Here is a 15,079-nt window from a genome sequence, read left to right as displayed (position 1 = left end):
TTTATTTACAACTGAAGCTGCAGTCCTCGACGAGACTTGGCAGGTTTCTCACTTGAGAACTTTTCACGGGCTAAAGAAATAGTTTTGTTACAATACAAAATGCTATCATGTTCTCAGTTACTGTTTCAAATTCGACTGTAAAAATGATCGGTATTTTACTAAATCTACTCTGTAAGATCATACTTTGCAATTCAAGTCAATCTGGAAAAATATGTGAAAATGAATTCTCCCATGAAGAACTAATAGACTTCTTCTTCTTTATTCAGATATACGATATCTTTTGCTAAGGGCTTCTGACATTTAATCTATCTGTGATGCTTCTGTTCCAACGTGAGAATATCGATTAAATTGACTTAACCCGTATCGCCGCCTGCCGGCTCGACAATCAATAGGCAACACAAAACAATCGTTATATTCATGCGCTACGGATATGGATAAATATTAAACTGCGAAGCAGTAGCGGTACTATAGACATTGTTCCGGAAGAGAACACTTCTATTTGTGAACTGGAAAATATTGTTACGGATATTTATCGTAGAGATATGGACTTAACGTTGAATGTTTGTTTGTCTTTAATTGTACCACCCCATGAGTGATGATTTTCATGATGTTCTGATAAATTTTTGTTATATTCTTTATTATAGAATTTATGTCGATAGTTCCTCAACTATGCAGAGGAAATAAAACACACATTATAACTAATATTTCGTTTCTATATATTCTGTGAGGTCAAGTAGGACTGTTCTTTTCATAAATTATTCTACATGGTTAAGGACAAACCTTCAGTGACTTTGATGAAGATTACTCAGTAGTTAGTTCGTAACTATTTGAGAGAAATTAAACAGATTTCAGACTTCAAGAATTGCATCTGTACAGCAGCATGACAGCTTGAAATCAATACAGAATACAAACGTTACCTGAAACTAGCGTGAAGGTAAGTTTTATATTTCCTTTTTCTAATCAGAAATATATATTATTATTTGCTGGAAACCTATAATAAAGCTTTAATGGTTTTATACAACTCAACTACATGCTCTAGAGAAACAGTGTTGCAAGCCCTTTTATCAGAATACTAAAGTCCGTTATGTTTTACGGAGCAAAGAAAACACGATGAAAGAGAAAATAATAAAGCAGCAGTTATGAGTTATAATCCACTTTGTTGTTTTATCTTCGATTGCTGTCACTGACAACAGGTTTCACGCAAATTTCATATTTCCCGCATTTTAAAATTCGTTTAATATAGTAATATACTTATTGGACATTGATTCTAAAGTACTTTTCTTGATTTTAGATAAACAAAATATAATCCGAAATTAAGAATTATACTTTAAAGGCGAACACTGACTATCACGCTTCTTGTGTGCATACTCTGTAAGTATCCTTGTAATCGATTTTAGAAAGGTAATCTTAGTATTTAAGACTATCGAAAAGCATGTTCCTTGATCGTTAATCAATTTATCTAAGTTTTCATCTGCACTAGAGAATAGGACGAAAGCCAATTGACTATTGAAACCAGGCATGTCAACCGCATGTATACCAAATGTTGCCAATCGTTGAATGTAAAAGAAAAGGTTACATGTAATCAATCTAAATATATGACAATAATTTAAAATAAAGTGCTGTTTTTGCAATGGTCATTTACTATATTCAAAGTAATATCATGAGATAAATATTTAACTATCGAAAAAAAACAAGGCCTATTGTTTTATATTGAATCCTAGAAGAGTATTAGCATTGCATTTTAGGAATCGTGCAAAGAAAACATACTCTCAGGATAGTGCACATAATACAGTCTTATGAATCATTCACAGATAACACAGTCTTATTAATAATACACAGTAAACCGTCTTATGAATCATACACAGTAAACAATCTTATGAATCATACACAGTAAAGAGTCTTATGAATCATACACAGATAACACAGTCTTATGAATCATACACAGTAAACAGTCTTATGAATCATACACAGATAACACAGTCTTATGAATCATACACAGTAAACAGTCTTATGAATCATACACAGATAACAGAGTCTTATGAATCATACACAGTAAACAGTCTTACGAATCATACACAGATAACACAGTCTTATGAATCATACACAGTAAACAGTCTTATGAATCATACACAGATAACACAGCCTTATGAATCATACACATATAACACAGTCTTATGAATCATACACAGTAAACAGTCTTATGAATCATACACAGATAACACAGTTTTATGAATTATACACATATAACAGTCTTATGAATCATACACAGTAAACAGTCTTATGAATCATACACAGTAAACAGTCTTATAAATCATACACATATAACATAGTCTTATGAATCATATACAGTTAGCACAGTCTTATGAATCATACACAGTAAACAGTCTTATGAATCATACACAGTATACAGTCTTATTAATCATACACAGATAACACAGTCTTATGAATCATACACATATAACACAGTCTTATGAATCATACACATATAACACAGTCTTATGAATCATAGTAAACAGTCTTATGAATCACAGTAAACAGTCTTATGATCATACACAGAAAAGACAGTCTTATGAATCATACACAGTAAACAGTCTTATGAATCATACACATTAAACAGTCTTATGAATCATACACATATAACAGTCTTATGAATCATACACAGATAACACAGTCTTATGAATTATACACATATAACGGTCTTATGAATCATACACAGTACACAGTCTTATGAATCATACACAGTAAACAGTCTTATGAATCATACACGGATAACACAGCCTTATGAATCATACACATATAACAGTCTTATGAATCATACACAGTAAACAGTCATATGAATCACAGTAAACAGTCTTATGAATCACAGTAAACAGTCTTATGAATCATACACAGTAAACAGTCTTATGAATCATACACATTAAACAGTCTTATGAATCATACAAAGAAAACGTTTTATGAATCATACACAGAAGACAGTCTTATGAATCATACCCAGTAAACAGTTTTATGAGTTATACACAGAAAACTGTCTTATGAATCATACACAGACATAAGTCTTATGAATCATACACAGTTAACACAGTCTTATGAATCATACACAGAAAACTGTGTTATGAATCATACACAGAAAACAGTTTTATGAATTATACACAGAAAACTGTCTTATGAATCATAAACAGAAAACAGTCTTATGAACCATACACAGAAAACAGTCTTATGAATCATACACAGAAAACTGTCTTATGAATTATACACAGAAAACTGTCTTATGAATCATACAGAGATAACAGAGTCTCGTGAATCAAACACAGTAACCAGTTTTTTTAATCATGCACAGAAAACAGTCTTATGTATCATACACAGAAAACAGTTTTATGAATCATACACAGAAATAAGTCTTATGAATCATACACAGATAAGACAGTCTCGTGAATCAATCACAGTAACCAGTTTTTTAATCATACACGTAAAACAGTTTTATGAATTATACACAGAAAGCTATCTTATGAATTATACATAGATAACACAGTCTCGTGAATCAACACAGAAAACAGATTTTTTTAATCATACACAGAAAAAAGTCTTATGTATCATACACAGAAAACAGTTTTATTAATCATACACAGATAACAGTCTTATGAAACTAACACAGATAACACAGTCTTATGAACTGTACACAGCAAACACAAATTTACGAATCATGCGCACTAAACAGTCTTATCGATTGTACACATAAAAACAGTCTTAAGAATCAAAACACAAAACAGTCGTTTTGATAGCACACAACAAACACAGTCTCATGAATCATACATATAAACAAAAGTATGAAATAGAACAAACACAGTCTCATGAATCATACATATAAACAAAAGTATGAAATAGAACACAGTCTCATGAATCATACATATAAACAAAAATATGAAATAGAACAAACACAGTCTCATGAATCATACATATAAACAAAAGTATGAAATAAAACAAACACAGTCTCATGAATCATACATATAAACAAAAGTATGAAATAGAACAAACACAGTCTCATGAATCATACATATAAACAAAAGTATGAAATAGAACAAACAGTCTCATGAATCATACATATAAACAAAAGTATGAAATAAAACAAACACAGTCTCATGAATCATACATATAAACAAAAGTATGAAATAGAACAAACACAGTCTCATGAATCATACATATAAACAAAAGTATGAAATAGAACAAACACAGCTGCACACATTTAGATAAATATATGGCAATGTCTCCTTCACTCAACACTGACAGTGCTAATATGCGTCCGCCAGTTAAAGAATTCATACGCATTTTCAAGATCCTCTTACAAATTATAAAATGGATTATTTGAATTATTTATCATAAAGTAGTAAGTTGGAATCTGTCGACATATTCACATCATGATAACCTTGATAGTTGTGAAATTATCAAAGAGTCATCAATGCCATTTGTTATTTGTTTATGTTCATTTTTAATTAAATATGAAAGCTAGATATAAAAAAATGTTGCTGCTTTAAGAAAGAACAACTTATTGACGAAATATTTATAGTACTACTTCAAGAAAGGACAAAGGATACGCTTATCTACAGTTATGTTAGGTAATTTGATTTGCTGTTGTACTAAACAGCAACACCAATAGGTTATTTTGTGCCGAGTCAAATAAGGTTATGTACCTTGATAAAAGACAAACCACAGTAGCGCATATATCACACTATCTTGGAAACAGAAGCTTGATATTTTGATTTCTTCGGAATAGCGTTCACATTTAGGTTGCAGGAAACGTGTGATAACTGGGGGTATTTGACAATGAAAGAAGAGAACAGAGGTTTTAACTAGCTTGTGATGGATATGCGGGTTAGGCGTCGGTCAGTTATATTCACGTCAACAGCATACGTTCAAAGAGGTTTAGATGGTGATGACACACAAATGTTAACAATGTAGTGATATTTACAGCACGAAACAGACTATAGTATGAACATATTAAATTTATAAAACTCTGAACAGTAAAGCTTTGCTTTTCCGATACTTGCCAGATGGTATTTAAGTATGTGCTTCTAAAGAAGGGACACAATTTATTTTCCCTGTGATTTTGGAAAAAATCTTTGTTTTTCATTTCCTGTCAATTTCGTTGACCACACATAAATGGAAAATACACAAGAAAAATGTAATGGAATTAAACTTCGGAAACCAGTAAAGTGATATTTGCTATATGCTAGTGTTAGAGATGACATGTATTTATACAAGTAATTTTAAAAAGGGGACATGCCTTATATTCTAGTGTTAGAGATGCCATGTATTTATGCAAGTAATTCTAAACATGGAACATGCTTTATATTCTAGTGTTAGAGATGCCATGTATTTATACAAGTAATTTTAAAAATGGAACATGCCTTTAATGCTAGTGTTAGAGATGCCATGTATTTATGCAAGTAATTTTAAAAATGGGTCATGCCTTATATTCTAGTGTTAGAGATGCCATGTATTTATACAAGTAATTTTAAAAATGGAACATGCCTTTAATGCTAGTGTTAGAGATGCCATGTATTTATGTAAGTAATTTTAAAAATGGAACATGCCTTATATTCTAATGTTAGAGATGCCATTTATTTATACAAGTAATTTTAAAAATGAAACATGCCTTGATACGTTTATGTGTCCCTTTCTACAGTCACGGTTTGACACAAGAAAGGATCGGTCTATGACTAATGACGTTTACCTTAATTTAGGAATATATATTGGTTAGGCGCATATTCATTTCTTCATCATACAAGACTGCAATCGGAATTGAATGTGCCACGTTCGTACGACTGGATAAACGCAAAAAGTGAAATATTGCATGTTAAAAATTTTCTTTCGAAAGGCTGTAAAAAGCAATAAATCCTTTATATGCACCAAATGTCGCTTCTTACATTTTGGCTGTGTAATACTTTCTGTAATATGCAGGAATGCCTCACTAAATCGGAAAAAGAAAAGAAATATGGCTGTCAGCTTACCATTTAGATTTGACCTAGTGACTAGAATGTTACCATTTAATTTATATCCAGCCATGGAAAACGCAATATTGTCTTTTGATGAAGTTTACACTTGATTTACTGACCTAATTAGACAAATATTCCTTCCACCGATGGTCATGGAATATATTCACTTTGATCTAAATCGTGAAATTAGGAATCTTGTCCTTTTAAACATGGTCTAATCACGAAAACATCAGTACTTCACTTGATTTGAGGTACAACCGGTTTGATGAAATATGAACTCAGACAACTTTGCTGTAAAACCTATTGGAGAAGATATGAGGTCAGACATTTGAGGTAAAATCGGCTTTTTATATATGAAGTCAGACAACTTTGATGTAAAACCGGCTCGATCTGAGGTCAGACAACTTTGATGTAAAACCGGCTCAATCTGAGGTCAGACAACTTTGATGTAAAACCGGCTCAATCTGAGGTCAGACAACTTTGATGTAAAACCGGCTCAATCTGAGGTCAGACAACTTTAGTTTAAAACCGGCTCGATCTGAGGTCAGACAACTTTAGTTTAAAACCGGTTCAACCAGATATGAGGTCAGACAACAAATGTCATCCCAATCTGGGTATTATTGTTTACGAAGAAATATATTCATGATTCAAATGTGAATACCAAAGGTATTATTACTTCAAAATATTCAAATACACGTTTAAGAATTAGAAACATCAGTGTGAACTGTGTTTGATTTATTTATGCATCGATACATAGAAATATATACTACATATATGCATCTCAGAATTCGTTCATGTTTCATCAAATTTGTTAGATTATGAAAACGCTCTAGGTCCTATATTTGGATACGTATACGATGCTAGGTTTCGTACATAGTGTCAAGGCAAAGAACAGCTGGCTTTATACATGTCTTATAGTACTGAATGTGTAATCTAAGATAGACAAATACGTGCAAGTCAAGTTAGCATTCGTTACGAATTGATTGAAAATTTGATGTGGCGTGAAAAGAATTTTCACCATAATCAAATCTAGCAGTCTTGAAATTCCAAGACTTGAAATGCAGTTTATTGCACAAATTTCAATTTTCAATCACTATTTCAGGGCAAATTATGTAAAATTGAAGAATAATTGTCTTTTGCATTCATATTAAATTTTCTCTTTTGTGCTCGATGCGTTTCTAGACTTGGATCGAGATGGAGATGCGGGTGGATACAGGCGTGTTACCTGTGTTAGGATTACGTATGGGAATTTCATTTTTACTCTCCTTCATAGTGGTATATATTGAGGTTGCTAGCTCATTCTTATAAAATGAAGTTCAAACAATTTTGAAAATGTTGCATTCTTTGATTACCCGCAGAATTTTCATGAATATATTGCTTACAAAACATTAAAAAATCGAACCATTAAAACTGTTTTTAAACAAAACTGAAAAAGAATCGAAACTGACAAAATGAAATTTCCCTGCAAGATTAGCGACTGGCATTTCTGCAGTGATATGAAAGGATATTAAATATCAATTGGACCATCGCTGCATCGAGCCACCGAAACATAGGAAGCTACAGGCAAGTTTTTTCACATATGCCATGTTGTCAGAGCTCGAGACTACAACCCACGCGGACAAAGGTGAGTTGTCACTCATTCGTAAAGGCGAGCGCCTTAGACCAATTGACCGCTCTGGCCCCCTCACCTACTATGAATAGGGTGACCAGAGACTTTTGAATCAGATTGTCACAGCTGAAAAGAAAAATGAATTTAATTTTTTTTATAAACCAGACTAAGCAAAATTGATAAAGTCTGGATACGAGAAAACATGCAGTGACCACAAATAGTTCAACGTAGTCGAACTATCAAAGAGAAGTTAATAAAAAAGGTCCAGTTGTCAAGGTATCTATGCCTGACTTAGCTAGTGTCACTGGACATTTCATACTTCCAAAGTGCTGCCAAAAATTGTGGAACACTACCGAAATATCCGTTTGCGCACGGATACTTAATGTATCCAGAACTTCATCGCAAACCACCGGCACATCACTCCACTGTCGTGGAAGACTTACGCAAAGGCATAGCATCCGAATATTTCCACCTCCTCCCTGGAACCCTTATTTTAACTTATGTATGTATGTATGTATGTATGTATGTATGTATGTATGTATGTATGTATGTATGTATGTATGTTTTCCGAGTCTATGAATTTTTAAAGACAAGGAAAATTCAGTTTCTTCTGTGATTTTTAAGGGCAAGGAAACATTCAGTTTCTTCTCTTTTCTAACGGCAATTTTTGGAAATGATTCCCAGAAAAGATTTATTTCTTTGTTTTCGTAACAATTTCCTTGATTTGAATGAGCATTATGTGTTATGATTTTACTTGTACAAAATTCTGCATACAATGTGACCCTTTTACTACTGTCATCGACACGTTTCCAAGGACTCCAATATCAATGATTATGTATGTGTTTTCTACAGTAATCGTCAGAAGGGCCAGCAGTATGAAAGGCGCATAATTGTTAAAACACTTTTTGATTAGCTCTATCTCATGTTCTACTATCGTATTATTCAGTTACATGTTAGTGTAGTAGGTCCTATTTCCTGTCATTGCATCGTAGTACTTTACTAGGAACAGGGGAACTGTTAGGTGCAATGCCAACTCTCGTGGTAAGTTACCTAATCTACCAACATTGTGGTACGTTGCCTAATGTTACCTACATGTGATTTTAACTGCTGTATCAAATCATGTTATTATTATTATTATTATTATTATTAGTAGTAGTAGTAGTAGTAGTAGTAGTAGTATCGGAGGTTAATGAGTGATTCCGTTAAGATAGTCAACTATATCCTTCACCCAAAATAGTGTTGCTAATCATCCAGTAGATAGCAGATGGTTACCGTGTTCAAAGGTACGCTTGAGGGAACATTAGGAGTGTGTTTCATCGCAGTTAATGGTTGTTTCATACATATTTTCACTGTCTTTCAACGCCGGTGTGTGTGTGTGTGTGTGTGTGGTATGCAGAAATGACGATTCTGGCTCATGTTGTTGTTGCCCGTGTTTTTATGTAAATAACATGATTGAAAAGTTCAAAAAATTATCAACCGTGCCGGATCCGAAGCAGTCATTTGTGGCAGACTACATGCCCGACTGCATACAATTTAGCCCGAGACTGTAATATGTAAATGGTGGGAAAAAAGGATTGGCCGACAGCGCCGTGCTTGCAACAGCGTTTGATGACTAAATTTGGGTGGCTGGACAGTGTTGGGCAGTCGGCGAAAATAACATATTAGTAAGCTACGGCTGTTAAATAAATGATATACGGGCTATGCTGCGATAACGTTATAGTGGCCGAGCGCGAGCATATTAATCCCATCGCTGCAGTGGTGCTTATAATGGAACGCGCAGTCCACATTGATTTATTAAGACTGTTTAAATTTGTTGCAACCGTGAGCGAAAAGTGCGCATTTCATAATATTTTATAGCACCATTGAGTGCGTTTCGGTAGTGAATGATGGTAGCGATTTTGTCAGTGATGCAATTTTTAATTATTATGGCTTTTTTTCATTACGGTCTCGCTGAGCTTGAAGCAATATATCTTATATCTCAATCCGATAAACTCAGAGATAGGCGCCGTTAGGTTCATCTTTGATTTTTCCGATCACCTTTATGTTATCAGCGCAGTGAAATGGGTTGTCTGTGGGGTAATCGGGAAGATCAACGAAATCTCGATTACCATAGATATTCTGATAAACATCTTCGGTTTCAACAGCGTAAACAAGACTGTCTTTGTCCGTCATAAGCAACTTGGCCCAATCGCTTTGCCGTGCTTTAATAAATTTGTATTGAAACTCGTGCATCAACCAATTTGAAATTTGAGATTTCTAACACTGTAGCTCCGACAAACACGGGTTTCTGTAATTTTAAATTGGCATTTCGTGATTAGTCCGCCGCAAGGTTGAGACCAAAGATTTTCATACTGACAAACGTGGGATCGCTGACAAGTTTATCAAGCCGTCGGACATCGTTAACAATTTCTACTTTTTTACGCTTTCTCAGGATTTCTATAGTCTTGCCAAACACGCTGTTGTTCATGAGCTTGAAGAAATCATTTTTGAAGTCCGTCTTTGCTACGGTGCGGTGTTTTACATTGAAGTTAGCATAATGTCTTATCCACACCACTTCCGTCAATTTTAACGCGCGATGGACTCGCTCCCATACGAGCACGTGTTCGAGGGCTTGTTCGAATAACCGATAATGCGTCACATAATTGCGTTTATCGTGGAGGTTAGGGACCAGTTTAGCCATATTAGTGCCTCTAACGCTAAGCGATGATTGTTGGGCCTGGTTCAACTAATGATCGTCGATGTTTAATGTTTCTGCACAAAATGGATAATCATTGTGCAAGTCATGTAAGTGTGCTGAATATTTAAAATCCGCTTCGACAAAATACCCGATTCCCTCAGTGTAACCGCGGGCATGGTCTGCATTAAATTCTTCGCCGGTGACCCAGACAAAGTCGCTGGCGGTAGCTTTTGTGACAATGCCCATTCATAAAGATTGTGAGGATCGAGATAGATGATATACACAAAGGGATTTTTAGAGTCGTCCTGAGCGAGGTACTTGTTGTTAGCGACTGCGTATTTGTGAGTGATAACACTTAATACCCCCCCCCCCCCACGAATCATGCGCTCGGTAAACAGCTTTGGGAGTAGTCATCTTTAGCAATGCCTCTCACGACAATCCCGGCGATGAAAAGAACCACAACGGATCTAACGAGTAATGATTGTCACAAGTTTGGCGAAAACTGAGGAGAATGTCCGCGAGCAACAACACATCGGTTTAAAATAAATATCATGGTAATCCCCGATATTTCGGCAGTGAAAATGTGCCCACGTGGTATGCGCCCGGTTGTATTCAACGTCGCTGATTTCCGATAAAACGGCATAAAACTATTCCTTGGGTGGTAATGTTGTTTCATCAAACCGTACCCAATCATTGATATATGTGTACGGGTAGATTCCACTTTCTTCGCAGAAATAACACATATTGTCCTTGGAATCCGTGCTCAAGACTGTGAAACGATAAGCAGTTTTTAGCGAGATCGTCCAGCGAGGCCTATATAAACTGTAGACTATCAATAACCGGAAAGGCCCTACAGTCGCTGACATATATTTTTCAAAATTGTTGGGGATTAAATTTATTTTAGATAATGCGAGTTTACCTAACGCGGCGATAATAAAATGGACATCATACCCGCGAAGGTTATGTGCGACGACTGTAACAAACTCAGGAACAGTAACATTTTGCAGACAATCCGCATGAATCGCGCCCAGGTACTCGCCGGTGATCACGTGATGATACCGGGTATCACTATTATTACTGCCGCTGCTGAGGTTTTGTTGTTGAAATCTGCCGTCACAGCGGATGCAAGTTTGGGACTCATAGTATTGCCGCCATTGTTTGCCAGTGAGCGACCGTTGAGGTGCTAGATTTCTTAAAATGTTGTTGATTTTTGCGTACCTGATAAACAATTGCTCGCAAAACCATTCTATCCAATTTGGGCCTCAGTACAGCTTGTACTCCGACGGCCATGATTCATCCGCGATACAACATACTTTGTAACCCACGGAACAAGGAACGTTTGTCGATTCCATCACCGTCAGTGACCCCTCCTCCACGGGTTGTCTATCGCGAGGCTATTCCCCGAGGTAATTGTCGTTGACACGCTGAATATGGCTTCGCAGTCAAATACGATAAAGAACGAATAATGATAGTTTTTAATGTGGGAGGTAAATGTTAATGTTTATTTACCGCGTGCGGGCATCTGTATTTCTTTGTTTGTTGTACAGTACCCCCGATGAAATACGGTAGTCTAGCATCTTTTGGTTTGTAAAACGACAAAGGCAACGGCGACAAAAATAATCAGCGCGTTTATGAGCTCTGTACTGACTAAAATTTTTATCCACAAAAAATGATTTTTATACGACAGTAAATCCACAGCGTTGTTACCACAAACAACAATCTGGTAAATGCTGTACCGACGACCCGCGGATCATTTTATCTCCACACCAAAAATGTCAATACCGCACGGCAACACTGACAGATTGCTAGCGCATAATTTTTGGACGTGGTTGATCGCTGACGAAAACTTAATCTCCTCGGTGCTAGATAGGCGGATATCATATTTAGAAACACGAAAGACCAATTTAAAATCGCAGAAGCCCGTGTTTGTCGGAGCTACAGTGTTAGAAATCTCAAATGGTTGATGTACGAGTTTCATTACAAGTTTACTAAAGCACGGCACGGCGATCGGGCCAAGTTGCTTATGACGGACAAAGACAGTCTTGTTTACGCCGTTGAAACCAAAGATGTTTATCAGAATATCTATGGTAATCAAGATTTCTTTGATCTTTCCAATTACCCCACAGACAGTCAATTTCACTGCGCTGATAACAAAAAGGTGATCGGAAAATTCAAAGATGAAACTAACGGCACGACTATCCTAGGGTTTATCGGACTGAGGTATAAGATGTATTGCTTCACGCTCGTCGAGACTGTAAAGAAAATAGCCAAAGGAATTAAAAAATTCTTCACTAAGAAAATCGCTACAACCGATCACTACCGAAACGCACTCAATGGCGATATAAATATTACGAAATGCGCATTTTTCGCTCACGGTTGCAACAAATTTCAGCAGTAATAATCAATAAATGTGGACAGTGCGCGTTGAATGATAAGCGCCACTGCAGCGATGATATTAACACGCACGCGCTTGGCCACTATAACGTTATCGCAGCATAGCCCGTATACCATTTATTTAACAGCCGTAGCTTGCTAATTTTTGTTTCTTCTCGTCGACTGCCCAACACTTCCCCAGCCACCCAAATTTAGTCACAAACGTTGCCGCGGGCACGGCGCTGTCGGCCAAACTTTTTCTGCACCGTTATCATAGTACAGTCTCAGGCAAAATTTTATACAGTCGGGCATGTAGTCGGCCACTATTGACTACTTCGGCTCCGGCACGGTTGACGATTTTGAACTTTTTCAGCATAGAGCCCATTTTTTTATATACAAAAATCACGGGCAATAACAAAGTGAGTCAGATTCCCCATTTCTGCATACTACTCTGTGTGTGTGTGCGTGCGTGCGTGTGTGTGTGTGCGTGTGTGTGTGTGTAATAGATACCATTTTGGATTATTTAAAGCAGCGCCTTTTAAAAATCATTTGCATATGGGGCTCTGTAATGCCCCAGAAAGTAGCAATCATTTAAATGCGTTTGCTCCTAGCCGTAGTTTTCTCAAACACTTGCGGAGATTTTTTCTGATTGTTGAGAACTCTTTGAAATTGTCTTCCTGTTCCTACATTTATGATTCGTTTTCCACGTGTGTTGATAGTGAGATAGTGACGAACGCTTACCACTTCACTGATCTGACCTGAATATCGTGACAAGTAAATATTAACTCGACTTAGTTATGTTGCAGAAAAGAAAGTCTGAACAGACGCATCGAGAAATACTAAATTGTGTGAAAAGTTCTGCACAGTACGAAATAATCTAGACACAGATTGGTCAATTTCGAGTAGATTCTAGTAAGACAAGACTCTGTTTCTGTCTGTCTGTCTGTCTGTCTCTCTGTCTGTCTGTCTCTCTCTCTCTCTCTCTCTCTCTTGACAATCTCCGACAAACAATTGAACCTGTAAAGATAGCTATTTCGTAACAATAACTGACATTCAAGAGGCATTGGTCGAATATTCTTTTGGGATAGAGCTAATACTTTCTGACATTATATACCTTCTTCACTAAGTCTGTGGTCGTCATTAGATGAGAACTGCTTAAAGCCTATCGGCTCTTGACACTATTCCAATTTAACTTGTATGGTCGGGAAGCCTTCACAAGGATAATTTGCTAATACGATGCTTTGGAATGAGGGTTCTCTTCTGAAAAACTGGCGTTTGTTGGCGTGGCTTTAACTTTTTTTTATAGACTAGTCAGGATAGTTTAAAGGCATTTTGAAGTGGTGAAAATCCCAATGTTTTCAGAACTGATACAACATGTATTCTTCCGCTTACTTTTTCTCATTTAAACCTATGCACAAGCTTACATTTACGTTGGAAATATCGTTAACAAAGACCAAGCAATGCAATTTATAATGTGGGATATAGCAGACATCATACTCTTTATAGGTTTTACATTGTTTCAAAAGCGTTGTGTAGAAAGTATTAATGAATTCCGGGCCGTTTCACTACATCACTATGTATCCTTGTCAAGCTCAGCAAACCCAACCATTTCATTAACTTTTTTATGTAATGCGCATTTCCCAAAGGATGTATGTTCACAAAAGAAATGTTTTCTTTAAGGAAATATATCGCGCTTTCAAGCAATAACTGCTTAATTACATGTGAACATGTAAACTTCTGTGCATCCTATTATCTGACGCACAATGCTTTGAAGCGGTTACATTCGAGTTATGTACCATGTGCCTGCAGGGTGTAGCCTTATTTTCTTTTCCCTTTTTTATCGGTATAATTGTTGATTACTACGTGTTACGTTTGTTTAACAATGGCAAAACTGTGTACATTTGCATTAATACAGGTAGTAAACCTAGCTGAATATTCCTCGAACAAACAATTACTATTTACAATAGGGTTGAAATTCATGCAGTTTTTGGGGCCCCAAGTGGCCGAGTTGTCTAAAGCGCTCACAGTTACGGATCAGTGCCATCTCACCTCTGTGGGTATGAGTCTCGGGCTCAGACAGTGAGAGTACTTGAGAAAGCTTGCCAGTAGCTTCTCGTGGCCGGTGGTTCTTTCCGAAATTTTCCCTGGCTCTTCCTCCACTGTTTTTTTGGGTCGCCAGGGATATATTCCCGGCCCCCCTTTTCCCTGGCTCTTCCCTCACTATTTTCTTTGTGGGCCCCGGGGATATATTCCCGCCCCCCTTTATTTTATCTTGTGCTGAAAAAGGGCGTTAAACCCGATAACAACAACTTGCAGATTTTATGACAGCACGATTTAATCATATCTTCAGATATAATAATTATTACAAGCTGCAAGAATGGAGTAATCCTTACAATTAGATCTGAATAGCACGATACAGATATCAGTAAG

General features: G+C 36.3%; 1 pseudogene across 1 annotated transcript in view; it reads left to right on the top strand.

Moving 5' to 3' along the window:
• Window positions 1-517: 517 nt before the first annotated feature.
• The window catches only part of LOC149806089 (ras-related protein Rap1 pseudogene), a 332,158-nt pseudogene continuing 317,596 nt past the window's right edge, over window positions 518-15,079 (top strand). The window contains exon 1 of the transcript XR_016419852.1: window positions 518-934. The product of XR_016419852.1 is annotated as a ras-related protein Rap1 pseudogene, transcript variant X2 (transcript). The remainder of the gene's footprint in view (window positions 935-15,079) is intronic.

This window comes from Sinohyriopsis cumingii, chromosome 2 (genome assembly GCF_028554795.1).
Source record: "Sinohyriopsis cumingii isolate HCF-2022 chromosome 2, ASM2855479v2, whole genome shotgun sequence".
Classification (NCBI taxonomy): Eukaryota; Metazoa; Mollusca; class Bivalvia; order Unionida; family Unionidae; genus Sinohyriopsis; species Sinohyriopsis cumingii.
Note: the sequence above shows the minus strand (reverse complement) of the source record. Positions and strands in the feature narration are given on the sequence as shown.